The 24,962-nt window shown below is 45.7% G+C and overlaps 1 protein-coding gene across 1 annotated transcript in view; it reads left to right on the top strand.

The window, feature by feature from the left end:
- RFTN2 (raftlin family member 2) overlaps nt 1-24,962 on the top strand; it is a 483,996-nt gene that overhangs the window by 243,737 nt on the left and 215,297 nt on the right. The window lies entirely within an intron of this gene.

Here is a 24,962-nt window from a genome sequence, read left to right as displayed (position 1 = left end):
AAACAAAGTCAATCTTTCATCCAGTTTAGAAACTTCACCTCCTGTGGTTGACTCTGGATGCAGAACATGTAAGAGTGTGTCTTTGCAAATCAGTTTATTGTCTAGTAAGCAGAAGTGCCAACTGCTGATGTTGTCTAGACATCCAACAACCAAGCAGATATGCGGCTGCTGGGATCAATGATTTAATGCATCTTTATCTTCTGTTATCCACCCTTCCACATGAGAGAGCTTAAAGTAATCTCTGGAGCACCAGTGGTCCCAAAGGCAAGGGGTGTTAGGCAGAATTGCATGCACTACCCTCTGGGACCACCACATACAATTAGGACTACAGGTGTAAGAAAAACCAACCTTTGGTATAAGACTGTACTACACGGTTTTGTGGTAGTGAGCTGAGCAGCCAGGCTTATCTCAAGAGGGAACGTGAGCAGTACAAGATGTTACACAGAGGTATTACAATCACAGTGGTTCAAGTAGACACTTACACTCAAGGTTTCTTGATAAAACACTTATAAATGTATTACACAATCATTTAGAAAACATTCACTAGAGGAAGCAACTTAATATTATACATAAAAATACTTCAACACAAAACCAATACGTTTCTGAACAATTTAAGCTCCCCTGAAATAGGAGCCAAAGGGCACGTGGAATGGGAAGAAAAAGGCACAAGTTAATAGAACAGATTACAAACACTTACTTAGGCAGTGCAAATAGTTATAGTTCACTAGAGAACTCAATTCAGTTTGATAGGCATAGGCCAAAGTCAATGGACTAGTGTTTTGGATAGGAAAGAGCAGTTCTTGAAGTAAACGATAAAGTCTTTGCCAAAGTTCTTAAAAGTAGTTTGTACGAAAAAGAATCATATGTTGGGTCACAATCTGATTAGGCCTATAAATTGGGAAAGTTCCACAAACTTTCACTGCGAGAGAAGCATTCTCTCAATCGGGTTGACACAGTACCTTAGTATGAAGCAAAAGATGCAGCTGAAGATGTTGGTTCCTGGCAGTTCCTGCAGATCTCACTGTTCCTGAGCCTCAGTCGTGGGGACAAGAGGGAGGACGTTGGGGGACTACTGCACTGCACGGGATCGTCGGAAAACGCTGACAAAATTGACTCACTTCAGTTCGAGTAGCTGTTCTTCAAGCACACAATCTGGTGTCCTTCCCCCTGGTTAATCCTAACCAGCTTCAAGAATGGTATCCAGGTGGCTTACGAGTTGATGGGTCCCACCAACTCAAAGGAAGAAGTGGTCCTTGAAGGTGCTTCTCTGTCGAGGGGCGCTTGGCAATTCGGACCTGCAGCAAGGCTTCACTGGGCAAACCAACGGTCCAGGAGTTGCAGCAGTCATCCTCTTCGAGCACGTCTTCGGTTCTTTCGTTCCAGTGGTCGACTCTGCTTTCCAGTCCAGGAGACTCGCCTTTTAAACAGTTTTCTCCCATTCATTCCAACCTAGCTGCCACTCACCCAGCAGAGTGGCTGTCCTTGCCGGACAGTCAGACGGCCAATCACGCCAGAGTACATTTGGGTCTCCTAGCAGAGTAAGCACAGGGAGTTTCGGGCACCTCCCTCACTTCCTGCCCACCCCAGACACTCAGACGCCAGAGGCGGTCTTCAGTCCTGAAGCCCGCCAAAGGCATGGAAACAAAGGGACCAAACCTGGTTTAGCGCGCAGAGACAAACACTAGAAGGACCTTTCCAAAAAGAAATGGAGAAAAAAGAAGACCGGGTCCCATTTATACAAAGGGGCTTAAGGCGCCATCTTGAAAAACATGGCTCCCGCAATTATTAGCTACCGGTGTTCGTGGTCGGGAAAAATCATGGTACTTTGTTCTAAAGCCACTGCCACCAGCCATTTCGGTAGAAAAGGGTAGCATTTGACTGCTACATGAGTTTCTAGACACAGGGGATACTAGGTAACCCCTCCAGCACTCTATAGGAAGATAGTGTGTGCTGGGTCTACGAATTTAAAAAGACTAGTAAAGTCAATTTAACCTTACATTCTCTGGGAAACAGTAGTTTATCCCAGAGAAGGTATTTAAACCTCTGGGAAGTCTAAAAAGACATCCCTGTGTTACTGCACTGAGGGTGCTGTGTAACACACATGAAAAGGTGCCTATGGAGTTATCTTAAAACTCCATAATCAAAGAAAATAAACACAGAAAACAAACAGAATTAAAAAGTACAGAGACCCAAAGTTCAGCAAAAGAGCTGGGGGTCTCTAAGGTAGAGAGGAATTAGCACATTTTGAGAATTCTCCCTAACAAGGCGACTGAGGGGAGAGTCTCACTATGACAGATAAAGTATCTCTGCCTTGGTGGATCAAGGACAAAAGCCTTCTTCAGGGAGTTCCATTCCAAAAATCGCCACATCAACAATCTGTGGTAACCTGGGCCTCAATTGAAGGTTGTTAGTGCACATAAACCATTGATAACTCAACGAAATCAAACTTGTCTTGCTGATAACAGCAGTTCATCATTCTGGCATATAAAATATCTAAGCAGGCACTCTATGGACCACAAATGATTTTAAACAACTTTGTGCAATTTGTCTTCACATAATGGGCTACTTCAATACTAGAATGTTTGCCACTGCAGAAAATGCAAGATGCTGAGACCTCACCTTGAAGTTTCTCGAAAGAAAATCCAATGGGAAGGCCTGTTTCAACAATGGTCTAGCATTTTATTGTATGTGTGTCCGCTGATTCTCCTTCTTCCAAATGTAATGCTGAAGTTGAAGCATTCTAAAGTGAAAATGCATCTGACCACCCTTCCTTGGCCATGCAAGTGGTGATACGCCGATCTGATCTGCCTATACGTAGAAGAATCCTTGATTCTGTAATCTTTACCAAACTATTATCCAAAATGGACTACATTGTGTACCTCAAAGCCTTTCATCACTGAACTTGGCTGCATGGTTACTGAGTACTTACAGTACAGACACTTGAACCTTCCAGAAGAGAACATGGCAGTTTTGAAGGAAGCAAGAAGCCCTCTACAAGAAGGATATCTTCTATAAAATGAAGATTCTCTTCATGCATTCAGTGGGCGAGAACCTGCCTCATCGTGTCAATAAGAAACTGTACTACCTTGTTTTCTTTATTTGGTTACCCTTGCTCTTAATTTTTCCACCATAAAAGTTGACTTACCTGCCGTAAATGCATACAGGAAGAATTCCACTCAGGAATCCCTTTTCACACTCCCTACAATTAAAGATGTTTTAGAGGGAATGAAATGACTGCCCTACCATGTCAGAAGGCCCTGTCCCCATCTCTGAACTCTGCATTGTGGTGGCCAAGTTAATGCGTCTCCTTTTGAGCCCATGTACAAACTGACTTGCAACATCTGTCATGCAAAGTCGCCTTCAAGGTAGCCACAACATCTGCAAGAATAGTTGGTGAAATGCAGGCTCTGTGCATCCACAAGCCATAAACAGTTTTTCACAGATGTAAAGTGGTCTTATACTTGCATGTCCTCCCTTCTTAAGGTGGTGTCAGATATTCAAATTAACTAGACTTTTTTGTTACCTTCTTTTTCCTAAATCCTTCCACTACTTTGGTGAGGGTTACATACTGAATATGTCAATAGAGCTTCACGCTATACCTACACAAAATAAAAAACTTTAGAAATCCTAAACAATATTTTGTTGATTACAGAGAAATGTGCACTGGGTTATCATCCTCGAAGTAATCCATTCCTAAATGGATTGTGCTGTGTATCCCTTAGTGTTATTAGAAATCTAACAAGACCCTTTCGCAGAAAACTTAATCTCATCCCACAAGGAGGAAAATGGATATTGCTGTTCTTTTGAGTAATAGCCCCATTAGAGATTTGCAAAACAGCCACCCTACAGTTGGTGCACGCTTAAGCAAATCTTTACTGTTTAGTCCTGGTGCAAAAACAGACGCTCAGGTCAGGCAAGCGTCATTGAGAAACCTGTTTGAGTAGAGATTTTGTAAAATGATTTGTACTTCTGTTCCAGAGGATTACTTTTTTCATGTGCTGTCTTCTTTTTGTTCTCTTCCTGATCCCGCCTCTGTATGTAGCGGATGCGCTTTCTGTTAAATTCAATGTTTAGGTTTAGAAGAAACAATTACTTACTTCAATCAATCAACTTTAGTTTATTTCAGATTTGTCATAATCCATAAAACATTGTAATACAAATTACAAAATACTATGATAAAAACCCCAAAAGCAATGATTAAACAGCAGGCTCATCCAAACAAACATATTAAGACAGTTACTTACTTGTATTTTGGATTTATTTGGAATTTATTAAGCGCTTTACTCCAAAGCACTGTACAAAGAAAATCACATTCCAGTACAATAAAAATGAACAATATCAATTCACAATATAACAATTAAGAATAAAGAAGATGATTTTTAATGGCAGAACGGAACAGCAAGTAGGATGTAAGTGAACAAAGAGAAAGACGAAGGCTGTTCCAATGCAAGGGTACCAGCAAAAAGAAGGAATGAAAACGAGACTGAGCACATGGGGGACGAGGAACAGCTAGGAGAAAGAATGATTGAGAGTTTAAAGAACGTGAAGGAGAGTTAAAATATGCTAAGGAGGAGAGATAGAAAGGGGCAAGACCATAAAGACATTTGAAAAACATACAAAAAAGTCATTTAAGACGAGAGTGGAAGGACAGCCAGCCAAGCGAGAGAAGAGACAGAATTATAATCACATGACCAAAGTGAACATAATAGACAAAGAGATAAATTAAAAACAGATTTAAGAGGGGCCAGATGTGAAAGAGGAAGACCAAAGAGAGTAGAAGAGCAATAGAATAGACGAGAAAGGAGGAGAGAAGAAATCAAGAGTTTAGTTGCCTCAAATGTGAGAGAAGGCCTTGCCTTACGAATATTAAAGAGATGGAAGCGGCACAAACGTGAAAGTAGAGAAATATGGTAGGAAAAGAATACATAAGAACCGAAGTAGAGACCAAGATTACAAGCCATATTCAAAATAGGAAGTAAGGAACGAGGAAAGGAAATAGAGATCAGAGGAACAGAAGGAGGAATGTTGGAAGCATTGAAAAAGAGAACTTCTGTTTTAGCAGAATTCAAGACCAGAAAATGGTCAGCCATCCGGAATTTAATAGCTAAGAGACAGGAAGTCAAATGATCTTGAATGGAAGGTGCTAGGGAAGAAATAGAAAGATAGAGCTTGGGATCATCAGCATAAGAATGGTGGGATAACCCAAAGGAGGAGCTAATAGAAGCACGGAAAGAAGTATAGAGGGAGAAAAGAAAGAGACCAAGAACAGAACCATGGGGAACTCCGTGTAAAAGAAGCATGGTATCAGAAGAATTCCCAGCCTAATAAGATGGAACTAAACCAATATAGAACAGACCCAGAGAAACCGAAGGAGAAAAGAGGGCCAAGAGCAAAGCATGATCCACAGTATCAAGGACAGCGGATAGATGCAAAAGAATGAGAAGAGATGAGTGTTTAGGGTATCGTGCCTATAATAAAGAATCACAAACTGAAAGAAGAGCCATTTCAGTAGTATGAAGAGAAAGAAAACCAGACTGAAAATCGAGGAAGAATTATCAGAAACAAAATAAGAGACTTGCGAGTAAACCATATGCTCAAGAAGCTTTGAAAGATAAAGAAGAAGAGAAATAAGTTTAAAGTTAGAAGGAAGGTGGATGGGATCAGCATAAAAAGTGGGAGATATTAACAAGTTATCATAAATAATTATACCACGAGAACTACGGGTGTGTGTATGCTGATCTGCAAAAGTGTAAATGCAGTTGTTGAGAAGGTGTCCAGAGATAGTGTGGGTAGGATGATATTGGCTGATATGTTGATAGACGGAGTCCTCTTCACCATTGGTTCGGTATATGGGCCTTGTACTCGGTGAGGCAATTTCTTTACTGCATTGTCAACTCTAGTTCAGATTTTAACTGTGTTCCAGATAGTAAGCTTGATCTTTTGACATCTTGCAGATACATCAATGTTAAAGCAAGCAGAGACTTTAATTGCTTTATTGATCTATTTGGCTGATATATGGAGAGCATTTAACCCTTCGGATAGATCATATTCTTTCTATTCCCCAGTTCATAACTCATATTCGAGGATCGATTTGCCTTTGGTCTCTGGCAGGCTCATGGAGAAAGTGGTGAGTGCTGTCATCAGGTAGAGGGGATATCGAACCATGCATTGATAGATATTGAAATGCTTGTTGATGTGGGGAATGGTGACTTAAATAGATGGAAAATGAAGACTGGTATGTTAAAAGATCAGGATCTGGTGGTCGTTTTGTCTGCACTTATCGAAGTTTTCTTTAATGAAAATCGTGGCTCTGCGGATCAGCTAGTTATCTGGCATAGCTTCAAAGCCACAATGAGGGGGAAACTAATTAGTTGCGCTTGTCATATGAGAAGGGTGGGATTTGTGGAGATTGGGAAGCTGGAAAATGATTTGGCTAATCTCCAGCAGAATTATGCACTAACTGGTAATCGGAAGGACAGGTGGGAAATGCAAAAAAACTTCTGACTCACTTCAGGCTGTGGAGAATTCTCAGATGGAGAAAGGACTTGTCTATCAGAAGCAGAGATACTGGGAGGATGGTGACAGGTGTGGCAAATTGTTTTTATGGAGAGAACATTAATAAAGTGTGTGGTAAATGATAGAGGGCTATTGGTGACAAAAAAAGCTGAGATCTATGAGTGTTTCTGTTACTTTTATGAGGCACCATATAGTAAGAATAATTTTCCATCTGTGCAGGAATTCAATGATTTTTTCTGTATAATTGATTTGCCACAGCTGTCCCTGAAGAGTAGGCTATGCTTGTAGGCTGAGAATACGGTATTGAAAGTTATAAAAGCTATTTCCCAACTTCAGGCTGGTAAATCGCCAGGATTAAATGGATTACCAGGAGACTTTTATAAGACTTTCCAAGGTCAGTTATCCCCTTTTCTGTGTGAACTCTATAATCTTTTTCTAAGTAGCAGAAATCTATGCCCGTCCATGCGAGAGACACTCATTACTCTTATTGGAATTGTGAACATAGCCTGCGCCGTATGTAGACAGGATTGTGAATGTTAGCATCTGCCACACTTAGATGGAATTGTGAAGATTAGCAAGTGCCACACTTAGAATTGTGAAAATCAGCCTGCGCTGCATCTAGACAGGATTGTGAAGGTTAGCAAGTGCCACACATAGAATTGTGAATGTTAGCATGTTAAATGTCATATAACCCACTAACCAAAAATACTTAACACCTCTGCATACTTATCTCACTGAAAAAACTCACACAACCATCTCTCGCACAACAACCCGCACGCACTTCACAACACCGCAACAACACATAGGGCCTCATTACAACCCTGGCGTTAAGGGGTTAACAGCGCCGTAAAAGGCTGCGGCGCCGTTAAACCCTTAACGCCAGATTCCCACTTTAACGCCTGCTTTTTGCAGGCGTTAAAGCCCAAGGCGCTAAGCGACCTTGGTGCTAATTACGGCACCGTAATTTACGGTGCCGTAATTAGCGCCTTCTCCATCCCCATTGAGCCCTATGGGGCAAAAATGGGAATGGGGAAGGGGCAATGGTGAATGGGGATGTACCGCCCCGCCAACCTTGGAATGGGGCGGTAAATCCGCCATCCACCATGGCGGAATCCGGCATGGACCATGGTGCTATTAGCACCATGGTCCTACGCCAGGGTTGTAATGAGCACCATAAACCGCACCAACAGCACACGAGGACTGACATCGATCCGATACACGCACCAAAGCTCAGCACCCGGTGTATACCGAGTTGAAGCTGCCTACAGAACACCATTCCTCTCACTATCTTACTCCCTCTTCACCTTAGTAACCCATCGCACCTTCTCATTTGCAGATCCGCCAGAGCACCTGGGGACCAACTCCGTTGGTGACGGTGATCGGTACAAATACTTTAACATTTAACATTTAACATTTTATTCCAAAACAGGATAAAGACCACTTGCAGTGTGGTAATTATCGCCCAGTATCATTACTCAATGTGGATATGAAACATTTCACAAAGATTTTAACAAATAGGTTAGACGTTTGTATCGGGAAGTTATTCAAGAGACACAATCTGGATTTATGCAGCAGAGATTTGCATATGATAATATGAGACTTCTGGTGGACATTTTGGGTTCACATGCAGAGATGATTACTAGGGCTGCAATGTTTTTTTTGTATGCCGAAAAGGCTCTTGATGGAGTCTGTTGGTCTTTTTTGGAACGTACGATGCGGGGGATGGGCTTTGGTGAGTTTTTTTTGGGTGCAATAGATTGTCTCCATACGGGAGCTAAGGCGAGGATCTGGTTAAATGGAGTTATCGCTAAGGAAATTTACATGGTGAGAGGCAGTAGACAGGGTTGTCCGCTTTCCTCTTTTTTATTTAATTTGTCATTAGAACCGGTGGCACCGCGCATTAGACAGGAGGTTGCTATCCGTGGTATACGTGTGGGGGTTCAGGAAGATAAGGTTCTGTCGTATGCTGATGATATGGTTGTGATGATATCTAACCCAAAAGAAGGTAGTACGTTGTTGAGGAGAGTATTCGAGGTAGTTGCAAGGTTGTCTGGTCACAAAATAAATTGGGATAAGACGGAGGTCTTTTCTTTATCAGCTACTTAATAGTTTTGAGTTGTGGAACTGTAAATGGTCGGATCATCAAGTGAAGTATTTATGATACTATATTTTACGAAATCTGAGTACATTCGTGGATTACAATGTGGATAGATTGTTGGAGACGATTTCAGGTTTTGTATGGAGATGGGAGAAGTTGAGGTTAGGTTTATGGGCCAAAGTAAACACAGCAAAAAAGACTCTCCTTCCAAAAGTGCTTTATATAATACAGACTTTACCATTGAAATTTACAAAGAAAAAAGTAAGAAGGGTTGACAAAGTTTTTCAAAAATTTCTATGGGGCAGTAGGAGGAGACCAAAATACCTGGATTTATGATGATGCAAGGGGTTAGTGGAGATGGATTTGGCTATCCTGACTTGGGAAAATATCAAAAAGGGTTCATGCTGAAAAGGCAGCCTATTATTTCATGCCAGAGGGGGTTGGAGTGTTGTGGTGGGTGGATTTGAAGAGGGAGGTGGTGAAACCGTTTCCATTGGACAATATATATTCTAGGGATAAACGGGATTCTAGAAATCATTCCTTGCCCTCGATTGAAGCTACGCGTGTGGGATTAGTTACTTGGTTTGAAGAGAATTAACAAGATTATGAGGCTTCCATATGGAATAATCCTACACTACAGATTGATAATCGAACAATGAAATGGAAGAGCTGGATTTGGAGAGGGATTATGAAGATAGGTGATGTTTTAAAGAATTATGTTATGCTAAGTTTTGAAGCCTTGAGGCATAAATACTGCTTGGGGGAAAAGAGAATGAGAAAGATATAGCCCGGGAGGATAGCTCCGCGGCAACGTGTTCGCCTTGGAAGCAAGACGAGATGAAGCAACACAGGTTCGATCCCTGGGTCCGCGCTTAGAAACCTCTGGGTATTTAAGCACGTTATAAATACGCAACTAAGACAAAATAAACTATTACGCAACTAAAAAACAAACAATTCCTGTAAGAACGCCTCGATGCCCGCGGGCTGTGTGAGCACTTTAAAAATGCAAGAGAATAGAATGAGTTTGTTACCATCGCCGCTTGAAAGGAGACCAGGTCTATGTGAGATATTTAACACTCCTCCACGCATGGTTTCTACTTTTCTAAAGTTGTTCCCAACAGAGCTGGGATATGTGGAACATTGGGATAAATTACGGCAGAAATGGGAGACGAATTTACAGTGTGCAATTACTCCGGATCATTGGGAATATATGTTGAGAGCGGGATTTAGGGCGAAGCTGCATCTAAATTTAAGGTTGATTCATCAGAAGGTGCTGGGTTGTTTATATTGGACACCGGTACGCATGCATAAACCTGTGTTGATACATAATGATTTGTGCTGGGGTTGTGGTTAGGAACCAGGTACTTTGCTACATATGTTGTGGGAGTGTACAATGGTTTGTGATTATTGGAAGGATATACTGGATAGGTTGGATCTGATAATGGGTATAGCTTTCCCTCATCTGCCCTCTTCATCTTTGTTGTTATCCAAGTTTGGTAGATGTACTATGGCCCAGTCGAATTGCCGATGGATAGATGGGTCGTTGGTAGTAGCTGTCAGGCAGATAATGAAAGTGTGGAAGACACGGAAAAAGCCAAAGGCGGATGATTGGATTTGTGAGTACAGGTTTTGTCGAATGATGAGGTTTTATTTACAAAAAGAGGTATTGTTGAAGACTTTGGGCCTCATCACGAGTTTGGCTGTAACCCTTAAATCCGGCGGTAGCGCTGTTAGCTCTGGATTTAAGGGTCTGCCAAATCAGGGCTTCGGTGGATTTCTCCCCAGCTCTGAGCTGGGGGAAAATCCACCGAAAATTCGTGCTCATACCTCCAGCGGGAAATCCGCCGGCGGTATGAGCGCAAAATTTCCCCATTGAGCCCAATGGGGAATGGGCTTTCCCGAATGGGCTCAGTGGGGAATTCCAAATCCCGTGATCCGGCGCTAATAGCGCCGGTGGATTTAGCGGTAGGGCAGATAGCGACAGCGCTATTAGCGCCGGCGATACAGCCCTACTCGTGATGAGGCTCTATGTTGAGAAATGGACGTCCTTCAATGATTTATATGGGTAGTCTGAGTGTCCAGATTTATGAATTTATGATATGGAAAGTGGGGTTATGTAGTTTAGCTGATGGTGAGTGTATGGTTGTGTGTTGGTGTGTGTGTTTTGTGTGGATATTGAGAGAACTGAGCAAGAAGAAAAGAAAAAGGAGAAGAAGATACAACAATGGCCACCCGAAAGGATGCTACTTTAGAGGAAAAGTAAGAAGCAAATTCAGAAGCAGACACAATAGAATGAAGAGAGTGGTCAAGGAAAGGAGGCAAAAGAAGACAAGATAGAGTTGGAAAAAGGTGCCTGGGATGGGAAGATTGAGAATGAAGAAGATCGGCATAACAAGAATGCTTAGCTGAAAGAAGAACCTCGTCATAAATTGCATGAAACGAAGAAAAGGAGAGACAGTCAGAGTGAGATTCACACCAGCGATGCTCAGGTGACGAAGGACACATCGCATTGAGTGAAGCTGCGGCATAAACCAAGGCTAAGGTGGTTTCTACAGAGGTACAAAAGAAGAAGCAGGATATAAAGAGTCAAGCGATGAGGAAAGGGAAGAGGAGAAAATAGAGGCTGCCTCATCTGCCGAGACAACCATCATACCTGACCAACCTATCGGTTTCATTCCCTTTAATTTGCATTCTGGCCTACTGAGTAATTAGCGTGGCCCACATATAGATACTAATAACGTGTGAACTGAGCCCCCTCCCCCCAAATTTCAGTCAGTAAACATACCTGTTAATGTGAGTCTTGGTCTGAATCCCAAGCATAAAAGCTTCAGCGGCACCTCTCAAACTTCCTGAAGTAGCCATCACTAATTGACAGCAGTATAAAGCTAAGACAATTGAGTGGGTGAAAGTAACAGTCCTATACAAGGGCACATTCCTAATGGAAGATAGCAAGAGCCTTTAACATTTTCTGAAGTTCACCTCATTTGCTGCCAGAGTCTATCAACATTCCTGGCACTAGCCTTCCAACTTTTAATTAATTAATTCATCTTTTGCATGGCACTCAATACCAAAAACCAGACTCTAAGCTAGAGCTGGGACCGGGATTCAAACAATTCCACACCGTTTCACCAATCTGCACCAAATTTTGCATAGTTACCTGTTAGGACCCTCAGGGCATTACTGGCTACATGACATTTGGACACTCCGCCCTGTTCCTCAGCACAAGTCAAAATATAATTTAATTTAATTGTTTTTTATAACACACCTAATACCATATCTGAGTTTGGTTTCTAAGCACGGATCTGGGATTCGAACCTCTGTTGCTCTGCGTGGCCTGGCTTCGAAGACCAGCGAGTTGCCCCTGTGTTTTTTATTTTTTTATTTTTTTTTATTAAAAGTTTTTATTAGAACCAAACAACCAACAACCAGCATTCAGTAAAGCTTATGACGTTTCATTTAAACACGTTTGACAACCTAAAAACACTACACTCCCAATCCCACCCCCCCCTATGAGCCTGCGTGTTCCTCACTTTCAGTGTCTGCTCCGTGCGGTTGGGCATCGCTGCCCTCAGATTCAGCTGGATCCGACACTGCTCCAAACAATTCAGCTATCAATAGTTTCCACGCCATGAGGGAACCCATTTCCTCATCCCCAGTATGACTACTAGCCTCTTGCCACACCACCGTTTCAGCCTCCGCCCATTTTTGTAGGTCCCTCCACCAGACTTCCACTCGTGGCCCGTGACACCCCTTCCATCCCATGGCAATCCTTCGTTTCGCAAGTACGTATGCCAAGTCTTTCAATTTCTCTACATGTCTAAGTTTCTTCGCTCTGGGATATCCTCCCAACAAGCAGGCCCAGGCCGAGTCTACCTGGAGCGTGATCCCCTTTGCCGCTAACCTCTGCGCCACTTCGCCCCAGTAGCTTCCAATTACCGGGCACGCCCAGAACATGTGTATCATGTCAGCGCTCTCATCGTCGCACTTAGGGCACGCCTGGCGCCCAACGTTTCGGAACTTCGATATTCTGAGCGGGGTCATGTATGCCCTGTGCGTAACATATAGCTGTATTTGTTTAAACCTGGCATTTCTCGACACCTTCTTATGATATCCCAAAGCCCTTTGCCACATCCCATCTTCAATCGGGGCTCCCATTTCTGTTTCCCATTCTAATCTCAAGTGCCCCAAGTCCTTCCCCACCTTGGTCATCATCATCTCATACAGCCTTGAGACCTCGTGCCCACCCTCCGATATATCATAAATTACCCCGGCCGTAGCATCTGGTTCCTCCGCTAACGACGTTTCAGGCCACATACTACGAATCTTCTGCACTAGTACATGATAGGTGACATATTGGCCCACGTGTAGTCCCGTCTCCCCCCCGAGTCCTTCAAAGGTCGTGATAGTCCCGTCTCGCCACATGTCTCCTAGCGTAACCAGTCCCACTGATTCCCAGTAGGTCCTAATAATCACTCTCAGCTGCCTGTCCCCCTCCACCAGTGCGACCAACGGTATCTGCAGAACACACGGGAAAGGGTCCCCCATCATCCGACAGGCTCGCCGCCACATGTTCCTCCCCAGCAACAGCATTCTAGGGCGCTCCTTCAATTCCGAGCTAGCCACCCAGATAATTTCCCGCAAATAAAAAGGAGTACAGTTCCTCCCAAATAATTTGTGCTCAGGGGTCACGTCATCTGAGAGCCACTTAGCCACGTATTGCAGTTGGGCCACAACATAATAAACCTCAAAATTAGGCAGTTTAATGCCGCCTTTCTCGTAGAAGTTCTGCAACTTCCATAACGCAACTCTATTCCGGGTGCCGTGCCACAAAAAGTCCCTGCACATACCATTCAGCTTAACAAAAAACTTCTTAGGTATCATGTATGGGATATTGTTAAAATAATGCAACAGCCTAGGTAAAACCACCATCTTAAGCATAGCACCTCGGCCCATCATCGCCAGAGGCAACCTCTCCCAGAACCTCATGCATTTCCCGATTTTCCCAATGGCTATTTCCGTGTTGCGCCTATGTTCCTCCTCTACCGTGTGATACACATCTATTCCCAAGTAGCGAAAAGAGCTCACCGCCCACGGGACCTGCAACACCGGCAACCCTTCTGCCTGAATTCCCACATAGCTACCCAGCGGGAACATACTAGATTTCTGGGGGTTCACCGCTATACCGGACAGCCTGGCATACCTCTCCATTACCTCCAGAACATATTGAAGATTTTCCTCCGGGTATTTCAGATATAGTAACATATCATCTGCATACAAGGATATAAGATGTCGTTCCCCTCCCACCTCTATACCGATTGGGTCATATTGTTGCCTAAGATAGATTGCTAAGGGCTCCAGGGCTAAAATATAAAGCATCGGGGACCAGGGACACCCCTGTCTAGTGCCCCTGCCCAGCTGCCACCTTTCGGACACCACCGAACCCGTTCGAACTCTAGCCAGCGGTTCATTGAATAGTATCTTAGCCCATCTGATATAGCCTGGCCCCACTCCATATCCTGCTAGGGCCGCCAGCAACCATGGCCACTTAACTGAGTCGAACGCCTTAACTGCGTCCAGTGCCACAATCGCCATTTCGCCCTCGTTATTGCACCCCCATTCGACCACTCGATGGAGCCGTCTGTGATTGTGGGTGATGTTCCTGCTCGGGACATAGCCCGTCTGGTCTGGGTGAATTAGCTTGCCAATTACTTTTCGCATTCTGTTGGCCAGGACGGCCGTCAGTATCTTACTGTCCTGGTTCAACATCGACAAGGGCCTGTAGGAGCCACAATCTTGTCCCGATTTATTGGGCTTGGGGAGCGGTATTATAATCGCCTCCCTAAGTGATTCTGGCAGCCGTCCCACCTCCAACGCCTCGTTGAGCATTTCCAGCATGGGGGGGAGCACCTCCTCCCCATACACCTTATAGAATTCGCTAGGGAACCCATCTGCGCCTGGGGCCTTGCTAGTGGGTAACTGCCTAACGACCCCCTTAAGTTCCTCCAAAGTAATCGGTGCATCCAGCTCTTCTCTCTCTTCGTCGCTAACTTGGGGCAGGCCAATATCTTCCAGTACCTCATTTATCTCCTCATTGCTACCCCCCTCTGCGTCCTCATACAGCACCTTGTAATATTCAGCAAATGCCCTATTAACACCTTCTTGGGTGTCCACCGTGACGCCCTCTGCGTTGGTCACAGTCCGAATCAAAGATCTAGGGGTCTCGCTCTTGTACAACCACGCTAGGAGCCGGCCCGTTTTATCTCCCCCTGCATGCTGCCTCTCTACATACTTTTTGTAATTAAGGTTACAAAGCCTATCCCAGTATTCCGCGCACTGCCGCTGCAATCTGAGCACTACTTCTGTATCAGCCACGCCCCCTCCCAACTCTCTCTCCAGCTCTATTTCGGCTTTATGCAGGTCAGCTAGAACTCCACCCATCAGTCCCTTCGACTTCGCAATGGCAGCCCCCCGCATCACAACCTTGAAAGCCTCCCATAAAGTACCCGCAGACTTTACGCTCCCAGTATTCACCTCGAAATAGGCAACAATCTCCTCTCTCATGTCCTCTCTGAAAACTGGGTCCTTAAGCGCCTCCGCTCGGAGGCGCCATGTCGGTATTCGCGCCCTGGGGGGGCAATACTGCCACCCCAGGACCAAAGGCGAGTGATCCGATAGGACTCTCGCTTTATAATCTATATGGGTGCTCTCAGTGGCTACGTCGGGAGTGGCAAAGATGTAATCAAGCCTCGTGTGCAGCTGATGCGGGGCCGAGTAGTGCGAGTATTGCCTCTCGCCGGGGTGTCTCGTTCTCCAAACGTCTACCAGGCCAAAGTCATCCAGCAGCGCCTGCAATACTTTAGCCGCCGGGTTGGGCCTGTCCGTCCTATCATCCGACCTATCTACCCTAGGGTCCAATACACAATTAAAATCCCCCCCCCCAGATCATCGTACCGCCCATACACTCACTCAATTTGGTACACAGCGTCCTAAAGTATGCCGCCGTATTTTGGTTAGGGGCATATGTATTAACAATGCACACCTCTTTGTTCTCTATCAGCCCCCTCAACATAACCAACCTCCCGTCCTCGTCCACCTTTTCTTCCATAAGCTTAAATGGAACATGCGGAGCCACCCATACCAAAACCCCCCTTGCATAGGCAGAGTACGATGCCCCCACCACAGTTCCTCTCCATTTCCTCCCAACGAGCTCCACTTTCTCCCGCGTCAGGTGCGTCTCCTGTAGCAGGGCGACGTCTATCTTATGTCGCTTCAAATATAGCATGACCTTATTTCGCTTCAAATAACTGTTGAGCCCTCTCACATTCCAAGTTAATATCTTAAGGTCCCCCATGATTCATCGGTAATTTCCCCTTCCCCCTTCTAGTCAGCCCCTCCTCCCACACCAAACAGACTCCTGGTTTTAATTCTTCCCAAAGGCTCATATTTAAACTTGAACGCCCAAAACTCCCCATCCCCTCCCTTAACCCAAAAATACCAAACCACTGCACACAACCTCCCTCCTCCTCCCACCCCACCTCACCCCAAAAAGTGCCCAGCTCCATCCCTGGATCTCAGGCTCCCCCGCGTTTGGACCTCCCCTGGAACCCCAGGTCAAGACCCCAGCGGGGTGTCACCACACTATTGGTGACCTAACTAATCTCTAAATGGGGGTGTGCAGAGTAGCTCTGCCAGGCTCTTAATAAAGCAGCAATCACAGTGCTCAGTCTCATCATCTACTGCCTCAATTTCTGCCGGCCTGCCGGGCCACATCACTGACTATAATCTAGTCCCATAGTTCCATGCTGCCCTCAGTGCAGGCGCGCCCGCTGCCGGTTACTTATCTGCGCCATCTCCTCCTTTCGCCTGGACGTCCGATTCCTGCGGGCTTCCTACCATATCAAGCCATCCCATGGCATCATCCGGGGAATCAAAAAATAAAGTTCTGTTTTTATAAAAGACTTTCAATTTCGCCGGGTAAAGCAACATATATTTATGGCCCGCCTCCCGCAATCTCCTCTTGACCGCTCCAAAATTCATCCGACTTCGCTGCACCATCAGGGTATAGTCCGGGTAAGCCGTTATGTTCGCCGCTCCTCTCTGGATTGTCCCTCCCTTGCGGAAGTGCTCCAGTATCCTTTCCCTGTCTCGATAGTTTAGGATCTTGGCAATCACTGGCCTAGGCGGGTTACCTGGCGGCGGCTTCCTCATCAGAACTCTGTGTGCCCTCTCGACCGCGAACCCTTGAGACAACACCCCTCCAGGTATTTCCTGCAGCAACATGGATTCGATGAACTCTGTGGGGTTGTGCCCTTCTGCACCCTCAGGTATACCCACAATGCGAATGTTATTTCTCCGGGCGCGTCCTTCTGCTTCCTCCGCCCTGCTCTCCAAATTACCCACCCGCTGCACCAGGGCGTGTAGTTCCGACTTGTGCGATGCACAATCCGCTGTGTTTGGGCCCACCTCTTTCTCTAGGTTATCCGTACGTTCCGCCAGGGCCCGGACGTCCTGCCGCAGAAGGTTCACCTCTTCCTGCACCTCTCCTACCTTGCGGTCCAATGCTGTCTTCAGTTCAGTCACAGCCAGTTCCAGCTTCGTCTCCCAGGCCAACTTAAGGTCCGCGATCGCCGCCAGGACCTCCTGGTTCGCACTCGTGCCCGCGATGCCACACACGGGGGGCATGTCTTTACCCCTGGCCCCCTCAGGACCCGGCGGGGTCCTGGCATATTCATCCAGCGTAGGCTGCTTCGCCTTTGTTCTTGGAGGCTTATTTGACATGGCGCTGCCACTAAAAGACATAGGCAGCCTTGCCACTTGTGGACCACAGTTCCAACAGGTGTAACTCGCTACAGTTTCCCGTGTTTTAGGGGGGGCACCTTAGAGAAATTCCGGGCTCCGCTCCCAATCACAGCAGAGGGTTATGCGCTCCCGCTTGATCGCAAGAGCTCCCTCTGCCGTTCCTTTATGCTTCCCCGAGGGTGTCCCTTAGCCCGTGTTTATGCCCCTGATGGGTAACTGTCCCGCTTGTGTGCCCCCGTGTCGAGCGTCAGGCCACACGCATGGGCCCCGCCACCACCATTCCGTCCAGGGGTCCGCCCCATACACGGTGCACCCTATAGTTGACTCATAGCCCTATGGCTATGTGGGTGGGCTGCTCATTCAATAGGCACTTCGTGGTGCCCCCAGGGTCCACCCCAGCGGATAGCCCATGTGTGTGCCAAGAGGTATTGCGGCACAGGGCAAAATGGTGTCAATTGGCTGCTTCCACCTTGCTTGTGCGGGCGTTCAGTGCCCAATTGCCATCCCGCTGTAGTCTTATCAATGTGTTTTTTTTTGTTTTTTTTTGATTAATGTCACAGGAGACCGGGGCGCAGTACTCTGCGGCTTCTCACCCAGTTTGTTCCCCCTGAAGTGTCACGGGAGACCGGGGCGCCTCTTTAAGGATTCTTGCACTCCGCTCTCTCAGAAGTGTCCCAGGAGAATAGCGAGCGGGCGCCTCGGTCTCGGCTCCAGCCCTTGGCAGTCCTCTCGGGGCCGCCTCTCCTCCTCGCACTCCAGTAGCCGCGGGCCTCTCCTCCTCGCACTCCAGTAGCCGCGGGGGTTCCTGCCGTCGGGCCGCGGGGATCGCTTTGTTCTCCCGGCTCCCGCGCGGTCCTAGCGCCCGCAGCCTCTCCGTGTCTCTCTGCTCGCGGGGGTGTTCCTCGCTGTCCCAGGCAACGGGCAGCTCCCAGCACACTCCGGCGACAGTCCAGGGCTCCCTCACAGCTCCACAGGCACTTCAGTCCGTCTCACGGACACGCCGCCGACGCTTCGGCGGTGACTTCTTCTCCGCCACGGCGGGCCGCCATCTTGTGTTCCTCGTCCCCCGTGTCCACCATACTCCGCGCGCCTCCGGCAGCTTCCTCCTGGTGTCACGCCCGCTCACCACGAGCACCGAGTGATCCCAGCATGTTCACGGGCATATACCTATGTTTCTGTGTCCGCCAGTCCAGTGCAACTGCACTTTATTCCAGGATCATTGTAGGATCGCCACGAGCCCGACAAGAAGCACGTCCGCTCACCGAGTTGCCCCTGTGTTATGCTTCGTTCACAAAATGTGTTTGTGGGTTGTGGCTTGGTGAAGTGTTGTTCCTTATACAATTCCACACTGTTTCACCAATCCGCACCCTAGTTTACATTGGCCCCTTCCGGCATTACTGGCTACATGACATTTGGTCACCCCACCACGTTCCCCAGATTTCAGCACAAGTCAAACTTGGTTTGTAGCTTGTTGAAGCGTTGTTCCTTATACAAGTCCATATTGTTTCTCCAATTTGCACCAAATTATGCATAGTTACCTACAGGACCCTCTTGACATTACTAGCCGCATGACATTTGTACACCCCGCCCCTTTCCCCGGATTCCAGCACCTTCACACATGAGACGGTTGCCTGAAGTAGGCGAAACATCAATGTGTTCGTAGAATGACCGGTCCTGGCACACAAAACAAAACTCTAGGATGCACAGTTTCCAAGATATTTGCACCACAATACACTGCAACAAACTGCACCACGCCAGGGTGAAGCAACAGGTGGGGATAGAGCACAGAAGGTCCCACTATGCAGCAGCACACCAACTCATGCTTTCCCCAAAACGTGTGCTCTGGGTATGTCAGCCAGCCACACATGCTCATTCTAAGTGCAGTTTACTTCTGGGTGCAAAGCACATCACGTGATAAGCAAATCGGAACAGCGACCTACAGGATCAGTGCTATCATGTTTGTCTACAGAACCTGTTCGGATAACGGGTACTTCTGCTATAATAGTCTAAAAAAGAGTCACATTTTTCCCTCAAGATGTATATATACATGTTCTAAATTGGGTGTAGCAGGGATATGATCAGTCCTCCCCACCTCACCCCATTGTCCTTGGGACCCATTAATAAAATACTTTTTTGGGCTCTGGTCTTTAGCCCCTTGTGTTGGCCATCAGAGGGTTAATGAGATGTGCCAATGGCTTTGCTGTCTTGCCCATTCAAAGAACGTGGTGTGGTGGACCAGCACATATAACTTGATGGTGGGAGAACTTTTTTGGCAACTGTTGCAGTTACAGATGCTTCTCTGAAGGGCTGCGCCACGCACATGAACGAGACAACGGCGATCAAACCTTTTGGAGCTGAGGGCTATCAGACTGGTACAGATGGCCTTATTCCCTTCGATACAGGGGAAAAGTATCATGTTCATGGCAGACAGTACAGTGACCATGCACTACCTACACAAGAGAGGGGGCATAGGGTCACTATCACTACTAGTTTGCATGGAGATAGAGCAGATCTGGATTTGTGCGTTGCAAAGCAGGATCTCTGTGTAAGAGGTTCACCTAACCGTGAATATGAACAGCTGACAGATGGTCTGAGTAGGCAGGGCTTGGTCTCTCATGAATGGAAGATGTGCCAGGAAGTCCTAGTGGATCTTCACCCTTTGGGAAACCCCTCAAGTAGATCTGTTTACATCCAATTCCAAACGCGTTCTCGCCGATTCCTGTCATCCCGCATGTCATCACCCAGAGAAGCGCAATCAAGCATTGCCCTGACTAGGATCCCGGTGCCCAAACTATTTGTTGATAGCTGCATTTCCACAGAGATTGCATCAATTCTGGAGAAATAAATCCAGGAATTTATACAATGTCTTGTAGAAATCTCCAGTTATTAGTCAAGCTCATTTGTACAACTATTTCTTTAAAGACAGCTCTGCCGGATTGTCTTTCAGTGTGTAGCATTTAATTTTTACAGCATAGGTTCAAAGACCTCATTTCAATTTCCTACCACTGATAAGTGACACTCTGCACTGGAAAAGATCATCTTTAGATCTCTGAAGAGGCCTTTGTCTGCTTGATTTTGGCCATAAGGCTAGATGAAGGGTATTTCTTGCATGTCTCTTTTCCAAGAGACCATCATACAGCTTCTATGGATGTCACTGGATGAGTGGTAAAGATGAACATCAGCTTTGTTACTGCATAGGGAGGAGTGCTCTTTGCTCCACCTGATGTGGTATTGGCCCCATTGATCTTCCAACTTACTTTCCTTAATGGTTGGCTAGTCATTTTGGTTCCTGTATTGCACACATTTGCATTACCCTGTCTCCCCCTGGCCTTGTCACGAGAAGATAAGTGTCTTCCCTGCTTGTGAGTCTTTATTTTGGGGTTCTTTCTTATCCTATACCATGCTTCATTTGTATTCTGTTCAGTCTTCTATGATGTGGATAGTTGTACATATTAGGCTGTGTTATGGGACCCGCTGAGCTCCACTACAGAAAAATTATTTTGTTTTTTTGAGACTAATGTTCTCACCAACTGAACCCATTCTGTAGAGCCCTATTTTTTTAATAGGATTTTCATTCCTGCTCATTGCGTTAGCATCATCTGTCTGACTCCCCTCTCCTCCAAATACAGACCGGGACACCCGCAGTGATTTCGATTCCAACTTGTCATGGTGTTGCTCTGTCATCACCAGAACTGGTTAAGCTCAGCCTTTTTGAAGGGCTTGTCCAAGGTGTAAAATCAGGAAAACAACAGGGCAAAGCCCCATAAGTAGCAATCCCCTTCTCTTGTAGCTTCTTTTTCTCTTCCAAACATGTCTGTTTCTTGTCCAGGTTCTCAGTGGCTAGACTCTGACACAACTGTACTTCGTATCCATGCCACAATATGTGCTTTTTCTCCGACCTCTTTAAGAATGTGTTCTCTAATAGCGCACTTAAGAAACTGTACCAGGATTGCTTTAGTTGGTTTACCATAGTCAGGTCACGTTCTCAAGGTCCTGTCAGACCTGTATAGTTCCAGGATATTTTTATTTGTAGTGTGGCATCTAGAAGTCACACGTCAAGTTGTTTGTATTGGCAGCTTCTGTATCATCTGGGATCCAACGTATTTTAAGGTTGTTCCTTCTCTCCTTCAATTTGCAATCATCATGAAATATTTCCCATACAGTTGATCAAAGAGACCTTTAACATTCATCCACTTTGTCTTCTAAATTAAAATAGATCTGCTCCCGGATTCTGCTTACTATGCCGCCATGTCAGCTCGGGTCTGCTTCATCTTGTTCTTGATGGCTACATAGATATATCCTGGGCCATGGTGTGTAATATAGCTTATATTTTTCAGGATAAGGACAGGAGCTGCATGAGTCCCAGACTTATATGACTGTCAATTATCCAAGGTTGTTGCTTTGTTCTACTTGTGATAATGCTTATGGCTGCCCTCTACCAGGTAAAAGTCACAATTTCCTGACAGCCTGACAGAAATGTTTGATGTCTGGGGTTTCCTAACTGGTGCTGTGTGGGAACGTCATGGACCCTGGCATTCTCTGTGGGTCTCCCTGCAGATGTGTCCTTTGGCATAAAGGACCTTATGGCGCCTTGTGGCAATTGTGGAGGCTTCTCCATTCCTTTATGGATTGTTCGGCTGCAGTGATACGTAACTCGATTCCCCTGTATTTATTAGCTTACAGTATAATTTGTTGATATGACAATCACTCTCTGCCTCATTGTTAAATCTTTCACGGATTATACATAAGAGAAGTCTCTTTATTCCTTCTCCTCCTGGACACTGCCAGTGTCTTCCCCAGACACCACTAAAAGCAGATTGTTTCCTTTGTCCACAGTTGTCCCCTTATTGGTGCTCTACTAACTGTATAAACTGAATCCCTCTCCTATGGCCTAAATTTAGGAGACTGGTTTGGTCGACGGGGTTGTTTTTCTAATTCCTGTCTTGGAGCTTAGATTTTACTGCATACGTACTAGCTTTGCACCATGCCCTGTATACAGCACTCTAGTTGTGCATGTTATAAGATGATGCTCTACTCTATTGGGATCATTAACCACTCCCTGACAGCCACTCTGGCAGGTCACCAGCACTCCTTTGTGCTGCGGGTACAGTCATACACCCATTCAGTAATCCATAAATTGCAGTCAGGACCGGTTTTCTCTCAGGTTCCAGTGCTTGGATTTAAGATGGCCACTCCCAGGCTTTCCGCCAGAGTCTCTAGGACTCTTCCCTTACTGGAGCTGCACACTCCAGCCTTACAAGTTAGGCGCTGCACCCACGAACACAAGGGCTCCCCTTATCCTCATGGTGCCTGTGCAATTGCATGGATGTTTCAATCCGTTTTGGTGGCATCCCTTTCACATAGATATAGCCCGGCTCCTGACACACTCACTACAGAAACAGAGTTGTAGGCACAATCTCATGGCTTGTTTATCAGTAGGTGTTGAAGGCTTCTAAAGCAGCTAACTTCAGCCATTTGCCACTTGCCTGCCTCTGCAACCCTACACATGAACCCTGCGTCCTAGATCCCACTGTACCCCCGCCAAAGCAAATGCCTAAGTTACCTTCACCTCTTGTGCTCACCAGCCGCTAAACTAGTAAGCACCCAGTCCTTCGGGGGTATGCTAGCGGTTTCGTTCCCTGCCCCTCAGCCTCCAGCAGGACTGCATCCCTCGGTACTAAAGGCTTCACGACAACTGCCGAGCATAAACTGCAAAATCAATTGTTCCTGGTGGCCTCTAGTACACAGTCAGCAGCAGGACACTGCAGTTTAGCAGTCCTACTTGAACATTGTCTTCACATGCTAATAGCACTCTTGAACATGTATAATGTCAGTCTCACAGGATCCCCTAATTTATACACCCATATTGCTCTTGCAGCAGTATGTAGAGGAACCCTGGTGCCAATCAGCTCGTCGTAGATGCACAAAGAGGGCATCATGATAAAAAACTCTGTTTTAATTTGGCCACCTAAGAGATTTTGTAATTTCCATGCTGCTTGAAAGATTAATGGGTATTACACTTTTGTGCTCCATTACAGCATGGTTAAAACATATAAAAACAAGGCTCTGAATCCATAACAATCTGCTGCTCATGATGCAGGGGGCGCTAATCCTTGGGAGATTTCATGTTAAATATTCTTGGAACGGTGGGACATGCATGACAATGTTTGTTAATTGTGTGAAAGCTCTGTGACAAAGTTTCTATTCAGTGTGTGTTTTCCTTGTGTGTTACAGACATTTAGCTGCAGCATGTAACAATGCATTATAGCGAACAAAACAGTGCATTATTTATAGAAGAAAATTATGGGACTCATTTTAAATGGGGTGTGGCATTACACAGAAGCATTAATGTGAGGCAACATGCTTTCATGCCTTCACTTACTGCTCTGTTCCATTTTGACACAATGACAAGACAGAGGAGGGACACAGAGTGGAGATAAGATCTCTGCCATGCATTACTCTCTATCTTGTCAGTGCCTTTTAATTTTACACCTGCAGGACATTTTCATGCAGTAGTAAAATAATTAGATTTGTAGGGAATAAATGATTTATCCTAGAGGAAGATATGTTTGCACACAGATTTATTTCTTTGTAAGATAGTGTCATGCATTTGATTTGATTGATTTTGATTTTTGAATTTATAGCGCGCATATCCTGCATGGGAACCTGACAGCGAACTGAATCTAGGCGAAGGTGGATTTATAGTGAACCAACACCGTTAAACTATACCAGATGACTCAGAGAACTATGCAAACAAATATGTTTTCAGATCTTTTCCGAAATGTAGTTAAAGAATTTATTTGTGTAAAGGAAGGGAGTTCCAAGCTCGAGGGCCCGCAACAAAGAAGCATCTATCACCCTAGGTAGTGGTTCTAGAAGGGGGAATTACCAACAGGCTTTTTCCCATCTATCGCAATGTCAGAGTAGGCTGATAACTCACAATTCTAGATGTCAAGTAGGTAGGAGCGAGGCCGTGAATACATTTGAATACAAGACATACAACTTTAAACTGTATTCGCTGCTGTACTGGAAGCCAATGAAGGCTCTTCTGAAAGTCTGAGATCGATGTTCTTCGTGGTAGTGAGAAAATCAATCGCACCACGGAATTCTGTGTTACCTGAAGTCGCTGAAGCTGGTATTTGGGTATGCCGGCCAATAGGGCATTACAATAACATTCATAAGAGATCCCACCACAATTTAAGGAGTTTCATCTTGTAATAACAGGCCTTGATAATTTGATTTATCTGTAGGTTACAACTCATACTGGACTGCCAGAATACACCAATATTTTTTACTGTCTGTCTATAGATGGCAGCCAACCCAAACAGGGTTGGGCAGGGTATCGAGTCCAGCACATTGGTCAGTTTCTTTTTAGGGCCAAGGACGATGATCTCTGTTTTAGAGGAATTCAATTGGAGTTTATTGTCCAGCATCCATATTTGACTTTTTTTACGCATTTTAATATGCGCTCAACCGCCTCTAACGGCTGTGTGAGACGTACATATATCTGCGTGTCATCCGTATATGAATGGTAACACAGATTAAATTG

The sequence above is a fragment of the Ambystoma mexicanum genome, chromosome 9, assembly GCF_040938575.1.
Source record: "Ambystoma mexicanum isolate Mex_15411 chromosome 9, UKY_AmexF1_1, whole genome shotgun sequence".
Taxonomy (NCBI): Eukaryota; Metazoa; Chordata; class Amphibia; order Caudata; family Ambystomatidae; genus Ambystoma; species Ambystoma mexicanum.
This window is presented reverse-complemented; position numbering and strand designations above follow the sequence as displayed.